Genomic DNA, 11621 nt, shown 5'->3' with positions numbered 1-11621 from the left:
CCAAAGTTTCAGAAAGCAGCGTGGGATAAAAAAAATAATAAAAAAGAACTTTGCACTTCCCAACTTAGAGGATAAATGCAAGTATGGACATGAACAAGTGGGAGAATGATGCAATTAAACAGCACAGACCTTGTAATCCCTTCAACACGAGTACATCTGTCAACAGGCTTTTTCATGTCAGCCATAAAACACATACATATACTTCTATTCTATAGTGCTGCAAGATTTAATATATGAAATGTTGGCATTTTTTTAGGATCTAAGGGTGGAATTTTATCCATGAGATAGGAAGTATTCATCAGTTCAATCTTTGCAATACATATTTATCTTATGTGATGTGGCTTTATCCCTGTTAAACTTACGTGCTACTGTCAACCCTCAATGATTTAACTGATTTTCATGGAATTTCTCTCTTTTTACAGTAAAATTCTAGAGCAGAAACATGTCTTTTTATTTGTTTATGTAGAGCCATCATGCTGGAGACCCTGCTAGTCCTCTTCCTTAACACAGTTTAAAGAAAGAGGTCGTCAAGGATGGAGACGACTGAGAAATCCAAGTGCAGCCTTTATCTTCTTTCCCAAACACGCAAGAACCCATCTGTTACTGAAGAGAAAAGGGAAAGCCTTTGCAGTTGTTCTGGACAGACTAATTGTACAGTGGCCAAAAAGAGACTATTGAAGCCTCTCGTTAAAGAAAAAGGAAGTTGTTGAATCTCTGGTAAGGCCCACACAGCTGACAACATGGATCCAAGGGAAACGTCTGCTTAGTTGAAGAACGGCTGGAGAACCTCTCATCCAAGGGAGAACCTGAAGCTTAAGTGTGTTGTGCCCCCAGGTATGTGGCATGCCCCACCAGGAGATGGGAGGGAAAATAAAGGACACCAAAAGAAAGGATAAAAGGGAGGAGAACTAACCACAGCCAGGAATAAACTGTGGGAAAAGGAGTGATTTACCCAAGTACGACCCATAGCACAATCCAAAACACGGCATCAGCCCAGACAATTCCAAAAGCCAGAAAGTGTGTGAGAGCTACTTAACAAAGACTCAGTAAAAGGGTGGAGAGAAGCATCTTTATGCCATTCCCCCTTTATTTAGTGACATTGTTGCACATACAGATAAAAAACAACACTTGCCATTTCTTAGAGTTGGAAGTTTAATCGAGTTCTTCAAACACACATTAAAAATACAAGTCTGTGCGTGGTTGAATCATGCGGTTTCCCAGCAGGTTCCTTGAATTAACAGATTTCAACAGAAATTGAAAAGGATTTTAAATTACTTTTTCAGTCAAAGGTCTCTCTACTATTGGAAATTCCAATCTGGAGGATTGTATTAGCAATTTAGCATAGATTGCCAAAGGGAACTGTTGAAGTCTCTTCTGCAAGCATTTGTCTGTTTATGGGTATTTCACTCCTGATATGTACAAATTCTGATTTCTTGAATAGGAACTCCTGGCCAGCAACGTACCTCGAAGCTCTACCTCATTTCTTATGCTCTTACGCTCCACTTGTAAATGATGGAATTTATCTCAAACCTTTCTGGCTACCCTAATTTGATAGAACCACAGAATAGTAATAGTTGAAGCATGAAGGGACCTCATCAGATTGTCTAGTTCAGGCCCCACCCAGTTCAAAGACAGGTCAACTACAGCAGGTTGCTCAGGATTGGATCCGGTTGGGTTTCAGGGATCTCCAAGGCTGAAGACTCCGCACCTCTGGGAAACCAATTTCAGTGTTTGACCCCCTTCACTGTTAAGAAATTATTTCTTATTTAAGAGAATTTTCCTGTCTTTCAATTTGTGCCCGTTGCCACTTGTCCTTTCTGGGCAGTGGTGAAAAGATGCTGGTTCTGTTGTCTTTTACTGCTTCGCTTTTGGTATTTACACGTATTGATAAGATCTCCTGAGCCTTCTCTCCTCCAGTTAAACAATACCAGCTCTCTCAGTCTCTCCTTGTATGACACATGCTCCATTCTCTCAATTATCTTTGTGACCCTTCAATGAACTTATTCCAGTACCTGCATGTCTCTCCCGTTCTGGGGAGCCTGGAACTGGACACAGCACTTGAGCTACGGTCTCACCAGTGCTTCACTAGAGAGAAAGAATCCCTTGCTGGCAATGCCTGGGATGTTGTTGGCCACCTTTGATGTAAGATTGTTGGCTCATGGTCAACTTTTCACCCACCAGGAGCCCTGGGTCCTTTTCTGCAGGGCTATTTCCAGCCATCAATGTATACTAGTGCATGGTGTTAATGCTCATCTCCTGCAGAACTTGGCATTTCCCTTTGTTGAACTTTGTGAGGTTCATGAACAGGAGCTGGCCCATTTCTCCAGCCTCTCAAGGTCTCTCTGAATGGCAGCACATCTATCTGGTCTATCAACTGCTCCTCTCAACTTTGTAAATGCAAACTTGCTGAGGATGCACTCTGTCCCCATCATCCAGGTCCCTCATCTCCTGCAGAACTTGGCATTTCCCTTTGTTGAACTTTGTGAGGTTCATGAACAGGAGCTGGCCCATTTCTCCAGCCTCTCAAGGTCTCTCTGAATGGCAGCACATCTATCTGGTCTATCAACTGCTCCTCTCAACTTTGTAAATGCAAACTTGCTGAGGACGCACTCTGTCCCCATCATCCAGGTCCCCAATGAAGAGGTTAAGCAGTACTAATCCCACCATCAACCCCTGTGGTACTGCCCTAGGGAGAGGCCTCCAGCTGGATTTCATGCCCAGCCCAACCCTTGGAGCTCAACAGTTCAGCCAGTTTTCAGTCCACGTCACTCTTCATTTGTTTAGTCTGTACTTTATTAGTTTGTTGATGCAGATGATATGGGAGACAATGTCAAAAGCCCTGCTAAAGTCAAGATAAACAACATCCACTCTCTCCTCTCATCCACAAAGCCAGTGGTTTCATCACAAAAGGCTACCAGATTGGTCAGGCATGGTTCCCCCTGGTTATATCCAAGCTGACAACTCCTAATCATCTTGTCCATGATATATGTGAAAATAGCTTCCACAAGAAGTTGCTCTATGACCTTCTCAGGGGTTGACGTGAGGCTGACAGGTTCGTTGTTTCCTGAATTCTCCTTCTTGTCCTTCTGGAAGGCAGGTGGGATATTTGCTTTCTTACAGTCCCCAGGAATCTCATCCAATTGCCATGACCTTCCAGATGATGTCATTGAGAGCAGCCCTGCACGCATGGGTGAATCCCACCAAATCCTACGGACTTGTGTATACTCTACTTGTTTAAATGTTTCCAAACTCGATCCTTCTCGATTGAGGTTATGTCTGCAGAGCTCCAGATTTTTCCACTGATCTCTCCACAGCCTGGGATCCCTCAAAGCAAATCTTACCAGTAAAAACCAAGGCAAATAATTTCGTTCTGCAGTATAAATAACTCAGTTTTACTTTTGCTGTAGTATTTCTTGTATGTGTACAAGTAGCAGCAAATAGAGACAATGACTGTGTGTTGCCTCTTGAGCAACCTGCACCTGAACGGTATCTATCTCAAACTGCTGTTCTTAGTGGTGAACCATATATGGATACAAAAAGATAAAAAACCGTTAGAAGTAGCTGAGGGCATTTTCCTGCAGAATCATATTGTGATATTGGCAACATAAATCTGGTCTAGGGAAAGAAAGAAGAATGACAAATCTCTTGCAAAACTGGAACGGTATTTTAACAATCATAAAAAAGACAGATTCCTCCTTGTGGAAAGAATATGAGGAAAGCATTTTTTTCTCCAAACAAACCCCATAACTTTTATACCTAAATACTGGAGATAATGCAAGAACGAAAGCAATCATCTTCATGCCTTCAAGAACTGAATTTTGAAGCTTCTGATCAAATTCCTGTTATTGTATTGTTAAGGAAGTGGCCTCGTTCGCTGAACTGAAGCGATTCTGGTAGAGCTTCCTGTTTAAAGCAGCAGGGAGTGCAGCCCCGAGAACATCAATCACACGGCTCATGATATTAACTCGACTGGAGCACTGCAGGAACAGGCCTCCAGTCAACTTCAAGGCTCCCCTGCAACGTTATATACTGCAGTGTCCCAAAGTTAGTATTTCTTTGCTGCCCCACAGTAAGTCTCTAATAGGAACAGGTAGAGTTAGGAAGAGATGGAACAACCGTGCAGTGCCGGGGAGTGAGACCAGGGGTCTGCCCTCCTCTCTCCCATCTGTCACAAAAGGTGCAAAAAATCGGAGAAATCAATGACATCATAACCTACACATAAGTTCCTTCCACAGAAGAGACAGCAACTGCTTGACTTAATAACTAGAAGTCCAAGGCATAAAGATTTATATCCCTTCTAATTTTAAACTTTGTCTACCGCTGCGGGTATTTTTTTTTAATGGTTTTTATTTTCTGGTAATGATTTCCACAGAATAACTTTGTATTTCTAAATTTGTTGTCTGAGTTAGTTACATTCTTTCATGGATTCTCACTTTAATGTGGTATTTTTAGAAGAAAAACACGAACAGTTAAGCTCTTCATTGTTCTCTCAATTTTGTAATAATTGTACTTCACATTTAAACACGACAAGGAGATATAGCCAGTGCTCCTATGAAATCTTTCATACTGACAATTCCTTATTAAAAGTAAACATAATCATAATTTGTCAATAAAAAATGTCCAAACTAGGAGCGGGATGAAACAAACCAAACGCAACATGTCAGACAGATATGTGCTCTGCAAGAAAGCCCTGTGGACAAAATGTTATGAAAGGGACTATTCTGATCTCTGTAACAGAGTAGAGTAAGTTGATGTTCTGAACAGTTTTTGCTCTGTGCAGACGTGTACCTTCATCTTCATAGAAGTGCTGAAGGTGTTACCAACTTAAAGCAAGAGATGGAGTACTGCCTGTTCCTTCAGGCTGTTTAATCTTTCGCAGTTCTAAATATCCTCCCCCCCCAATTAAAGTACAGTTTAGAAACATGTTAAATTTACTACCACCATAAATACCAATTTCAAAAATTGTGGAGGACATAACAGCCGAACTCTGCTCTTACTTCTAGTTTAGGGGGTCAAAAGAATGAAGCACCATATAAAATACAGCAGGATAAATGTATCTAATGTGATAATTATTTAACTGAACTGACAAGGAAAATATTTGAATTTATATGTATCAATTCATATACTCAATTTACTGAAATGCTTCTTCAGTTTCCTAGATGGGTTTTCTGAAAAAAAAAAAAAAGAAATTTATATCCTAGAGCATTTCAGGTTCATATAATGCCATTGTAGAGACATTGCTGTTTGACTGAATGGATGAACAAACTCATGGCTTTACTTACGCAAATAACATCGCTTATATAAAGGAACATATATCTGAGCTTGCATATGACTTGAAGTAACTCTCAGAAACATGAATACTAATATGAATCTTTGGCCACTGTTCCCAGAATGTTACTCATTCAAGCTTTGGGTGTGTTGTGCTGAGGATTACATTATTATGACTATTATCTATGGTGGTTTAGCCCTAGCTGGCAACTGGGCACCACACAGCTGCTTGCTCAGTCCCCCCGCTGGGATCGGGGAGAGAATTGGAAGAGTAAAAGTGAGAAAACTCGTGGGTTGAGATAAAGACAGTTTAATAAGTAAAGGAAAAGCCGCGCACACAAGCAAAGCAAACCAAGGAATTCCTTCACTACTTCCCCTCGGCAGGCAGGGGTTCGGTCGCCCCCAGGAAAGCTCCATCACACCTAAGGGTTACCTGGGAAGATAAACACCCTAACTCCACGTCTCCCCTTTCCTTCTTCTTTCCCCTGCGTGTGACATCACATGGTATGGAACAGCCCTTTGGCCAGCTGGGGTCAGCTGTCCCAGCGATGGCCCCTCCCAACCTCTCGTGCACCCCCAGCATACTCGCTGGTGGGGCGGTGCGAGGAGCAGAAAAGACCTTGACTCTGTGTAAACCCTGCTCAGCAGCAATTAAAACATCCCTGTATTATCAACACTGTTTTCAGGACAGATCCAACACACGGCCCCACACTAGCTACTATGAAGAAAATTAACTCTATCTGAGCCCAAACCAGCATGCTATCTCACAAAGTTGTATTTGGACAATACCTACATGCTTGCAGAGGGACTTAGCAGAAGGGACATCAAGCTAAGATGCAACAAAAAAAATCAAATCTCAATGAAGTATTTTTATGGTCAGTGGCTGACCAGTATGAGGCTCCAGGACCATTTGCTCTCAGGTCTCTAGATGTTCAAGTTGAGCACAGCTTCCCCTATCCTGCTGCTCACAAAAGCAAAGGCTTTTACCTACTAGATCAGATGGCAACAGTTTCTTGCTTGTCGTACCAAGGCAGGGGAGGCACTGGGGAAGCAGGGGGGTCCTGGAACAATTGCAGAAACGTTCAGGCTCTGACCCAGTGACAAGTTCAATTGCACTGGGCTGTTCCGGGCTGCGACTGACAGGTCTGACATCCCAAGTACCTGCTTCCCATTCATTACCTGACACTCAGCCCCATTCACTCGACACACACCACCAGTTTTGGCCCCTAAACGGTCTGGCATGACTTACTGGCTGGCAGCGAGGAGGAACCTCAAGCTGTGCTCACTGATGCTGTTGGAGTTAGAAGTAGCAAGGGAGGAATTTTAAGAACAGGATCCTCAGAACTGTGTGTGGAGAAGGAGATAGTGGGAATGGTAAAAGGGGTGGGAATGAAGTGTCATATGAGCAAATGTTGGTATATGCAATTTTTATAAAGAATTTAAAATGAAAGGTAGACAATAAAGCTAAGAAGATGCACAGGCACCGAAGACATCTTAGAGCAAAAATTTACAAAATGTTCCAAAAATAGGAGGGCAATTTAAGCTCAAATGAATGCACAAGGACTAACTCCAGAAACCTGTAAAGGGAAAATTCCTACTTCTTACTCAACAAAAAGGATCAGGATTGAACATGGTAATTCATAAGAAGAGGGAGAACAATCCAAATCTAAGTAGCAATGACCATATGGACTGAGAAAGCTATTTAGGGCGAGCCAGTCCTGGGGAACAGAAAAAGAAAATTCCATAGTCCTCCCTTTCTCTCCCTTAAGTTAACTGTGAACCTGAAGCAACTGAAAAGAAAACTTATTTGGGAAGCTTAATTTTAAATTGCATTTTTGTTATTTACTTTGCACCCCCTCCTACACGTCAACCTTTGCTCTTAGAATAAACTCACTTTACTCTGGAAGCTTGTCTTGGCATTAAAAGCAACTCTTAAGCAACTCTGGGATGAATAAGGCGTATTATTTCAGAAACAATTAATCCAAATAAAGAAGAGCCTTAGCCCTACCTTGTTGCACTCACCTAAGGCAAGTGGGAGGAACCTTGGGAACCGAGCTCTCTAAGAGGCAAGGATCAGCTGGAGAACCTGTAACATCAGATATCGAGAAAAGTCAGCTCTCCCCTTTCAGCCAAGGAGACATAATACAAAGACAGCCCCGAAACCTGAGAAACTTGTTAAAAGCAGGTATTTCCATGCCCTGCTGTTACAGTATGACAGGAAATTAAACTACCTGATGTATTCACTGTACATTTACTCAAATGCATTTAATATGAATGTACTTTTATTTTATAGTTAAATCAATAAAAAAGGTAGAGTTGTCAGTTCTTTACTACTGTTCTATAGTCGTAGGTTCCTTGCAAGGTTATCACCAGCCTCTCCCCTCCACCGTATTTCCCATAGCCTGGTAAATACTTAATGAAGCTCAAAACAACTGTTCTTAAACTCATAACTTAGCTTTGAAGTTCACTGCTTTTGTTTCAGTTCTGACAAAAGGGCTTCTATTCCCCAAACTTTTCAGCCAGAGTGGCAATGATACTCCAATGGCATGTGGCACTAGTTATTCCACTTTGAAATGCTGTATACTATCAGTTTGCACTGTTTCCCTTAAAGAATTTGAGAGTAGAATTTCCTTTGAAAAGCCAACTCACTCATTTATAAGAGTAACTTCTTGTTGAAGTCAGTTGGTTTGTCCTTGTCATGAAAGCAGGAAGTTCCTTTAGCAAGGAAATTATCATTTCTAAGATCTATACCTGAGAGTTGATATTTACAGCTGAACAGTAAAGTGAGCTTTCAATCATCCCTCTTTACAAGCTCTGCCTGATTTTGTTAACATTGTGTTAAAATGGAAAAAAAAATAATGGTCTGAGCTGAACATGAGTCCGTGTTTCCGAGAGACACCAATGCACTTCCCCATCAGAGAATCTGTGAATGCTTAGAGGAAAGAAAGTTGGTCCAAATCAGTTTTACGATAGAAATCATTTACTGCCTTAAAAGCAGAGAAGCTTGGGAACTCTCAGAGCAGCTCTAAGACCTACACAAAATAATAATTCAAATATCTAAAGCCAAAGTGTTCTTCTAAAAGAGCCCAGGGATATTAGCGAACCTGTAGATCTGCAGACTGTAGAAAGTTATTTGTATTTTTCCTAATAAGTAGAGCACCAAACAAATGTTCCTTGAGCTGCCAATCAACAGCTGCATCATGAAGAGTTCCTACTAATATAAACAGGAATCACCCTGGGCACTAAATTACTAATATAGCAGAATTGACTAATTAAAGATTATATTAATTCAGAAAACAGCTGATGGATGTGAGGCTTATTGTGCTGTACAGAATATTTGACTGCTTTGGAGGAAGGACTAGATAAAGTTACAAATGCCAATATTTCAACAGTAGATTTTTTATGGAATTAATTCAGTTTGACTGGCACCAGCTTTTGCAGAAATATTCAATGAAGTCACAGATATTTTAGGCTAAGCAAAGCCCAAACAAAAAAAAGGTAAGTCTCAAATAAGACTTTACTGTCAAAAAGTGATAGCTAATACTGAAACCCATTTTCCTTTCCATCTATTTTGCTAAAAGGAGTTTCAGTAATTGTTCCTGTTTTCTGACTGTGAATGTGTTCCCAAAACAACCTTATCAAACAAACAGAGGAACAAGAACTGTACACAATGGTGCATCTAGTAACTCTGTCCCATTGTCCCTTCCTGTCCTCTGCCACAGCTCTCTTTTTGTTCTTTACTGAATAATGTCATATGGGAAGACTGGTATGGTAAACACCTGAATATCTTAAATTGTCATTCAAATAAACAAAGTTCACAAGAAACCTCTAGTGGTTGTTAAATCATTCTGATAGATGAAGTAATCTCTGTAGGGCTGAGAGATGTCTTTGTGATTATTTTTATACCTAAGAACTATGAGCACTTATGGGACCATAAAAACTTAATGGCAGAACATCAGGAGAAGTTCATGCTATGCTAAGCCACTCTCCAGGGATTATTTAAATCAACACGTCCTCCTGCATTTTGACTGACAGCCTTTGGTGGAAAGAATTTCCTTGTGGAAGTACCACTTCTCGTTCACTTGCACGCAAATATTAAAAGCAGTAGGAAAGTAAGTGATGTTTATTGAAAACTGTGCCACTTACATGAAATTTTATAGATTCCCTACTCCGGATACATTACCTTCTTTGTATCACTCGCCAGCCTTCTTTTCCACAGTATCATTTAGCTTTCAGAACTAATTGCACTGTTACCCTGTCAATGGGATGTGAAATGCTACCTGTTGCCACCCAACGTTTCATCTTCCCCCCCACAACATAGTATTCTCACACTGGCAGGAAAAAATGTAAAACCAAACATAATGACATCTTCTTTCAAAAAAAAAAAACAACAAAAAAAAACAGGAAAAGAAGATGACTTAGTTTTACTGCAGTGCCCATGAAAGCCCTTACCATACATTTTACAGCAGACATCAAAGACAGACTACTTTTTCTGGCAGAAATTGCTTATTTTTCTGTTACTTTGTTCCTGGCCAACATTTGTATGCTTCATTTTTAATTGTGAACATAGATTTTGAGCTCTGTGGGGCAGGACCCCTTTCGTTCTTTCATGTAACCAATCTCCCCTGTCACTACAAAAGGACTACTGTTTTGTGAGTATTTTCAAGATCTCTTTCTTTGACATTGTCTTCCTCAACACGCACCTTCCTAAATAAGAGCACAAGAACATCATCCCAAACCACCACATTTCTCCAATGGAAACTTGTGAAAGATGTAATTATGTAACTTAACGCCATAGCTGCAAACTATTTATAATGATACTGTGATTTACACTATAGATCAATGTACCTTTCAAGTATGAACTCCTAAGATCCTAGAAGTCATGTGGGGAAGCATATTTTTGTACGTTCTGAGCACCGCATGAACACATAGACTGAAAAAAGAATAAAAAAATACCAGAAAATCAAGGGCTTTTTCGAAAACCAACTGACATTTACGCAGTGATATCATGAGCTTGTTCTCGGGCATTTTGTTAATTGAAAGGAAGGAGTTCATTCAGTAGGTCAATTATTTACTGTGAATATTTCATGGAAATCTCAGCAACACCACCTCCATGGATTTATATAGATGTACCAGAAGCATTTCTTGTGACTAGACTATGATTCAGAATTAACTATTGGCCTTTTCTAAAGCAGCTCCTTTGTGGCCTCATTTGAGAAAGTTTAGGTTCAGATTTCCAAAGATTTGTGTGAAGGTATAGGTTTCCTCACTAAAAGAAAATCAGATAAAATGAGCTTAGTCTTTATATACGTATGTATAGAGTAATGCAGACTGTGATGAGCCTAGTGGCACTGCACTCCTATGAAGTTACTCAGATGTATACATAATTTGCAGGTTTAGATTTAAGGGACTGATTCAGAATTAATTGGGAAAGGTGGTTTTTTTTTTCCTCCCTTTCTGAAATCAGCTCTCTTTGCTTTACTACAAAAACATCGTGCTATTGCTTCAGAAGCTGCAGATGCTACCACAATTGTAATTGCCTGTCATGCAGTGAAGAAATCTAATTAAAACCACTTATTTGTACCTATTAACCAGTCTCTTTAAATGCAGACAAAAGACCTTACCACAAGCTAAAACATAAGTACAGAGTGTGGTCTGCAATTCAATAAGAGAAACAACGGATGTTTTTGGCTAATTACACTTACCTCCATTTTCCTGCTACTACCAATTAGCATTAACTGTGAACTTAAATGGCTATGTAAATCACTATACCTCGCCACTACTCCAGGCACAGTTCAGACTGTTAGCAAGATATTGGACGAGACACTTTGTCTTTCACATACTTAAAATGGTGAAATTTTTGTATTGAGGGTAAATTACTGATCACAGCATGGCTTAGAGGTAAATATACAATAATTACATTAAAAAAATATTAAACTGCAAGGAATAACCTGCAGTTTTCTCAAGAGACCAAAGATTCTCCAGCAGTTTTATAGATAAGAACAGTATATTCCTTTGGGGGCTCCTTCACCGCATCATTTAGAACAACTACAGTTATTTCATGAGATAAAACTAAAAACTAACACAACAGAAAGCTCTAACGTAAAGGAGGCAGGCAGGGCACTAAGCCAGAATGACTTAGTAAGTAGCCTATTGCACAAGTTCACCTGGCAGAGTTTGCTGCACTTCCTAACGTGAAGCCTTCACTCTGTTTCACACTGGGTAGTGCTGCCGGGGCAGGTGGAAGAGTTGTGCTGCCAGTACCAGTTCATTGCCACCAGCAGCACCACATCACTTCTTGCTTTCTTTAAGGAAACCGCTGCTGGGCTGAACCCACCGAAAAAGCACACACA

At 40.4% G+C, this 11621-nt stretch overlaps 1 long non-coding RNA gene across 2 annotated transcripts in view; it reads left to right on the top strand.

Annotated features, from left to right (window-relative positions):
- Positions 1 to 9093, top strand: part of LOC106896710 — a 74817-nt gene extending 65724 nt beyond the window's left edge. Inside the window, exons 3-4 of one of the 2 annotated variants that reach the window (XR_001413666.1) lie at positions 1636 to 2436; positions 2629 to 9093. This is a non-coding gene — a long non-coding RNA (uncharacterized LOC106896710). Of the gene's footprint in view, positions 1 to 487; positions 2437 to 2628 lie in introns of those variants that run through there. The other variant, XR_001413665.1, reaches the window with a different exon arrangement.
- The last annotated feature ends 2528 nt before the right edge of the window (positions 9094 to 11621 follow it).

The sequence above is a fragment of the Calidris pugnax genome, unplaced genomic scaffold (assembly GCF_001431845.1).
Source record: "Calidris pugnax isolate Ruff unplaced genomic scaffold, ASM143184v1 scaffold171, whole genome shotgun sequence".
Lineage (NCBI taxonomy): Eukaryota > Metazoa > Chordata > Aves > Charadriiformes > Scolopacidae > Calidris > Calidris pugnax.
This window is presented reverse-complemented; position numbering and strand designations above follow the sequence as displayed.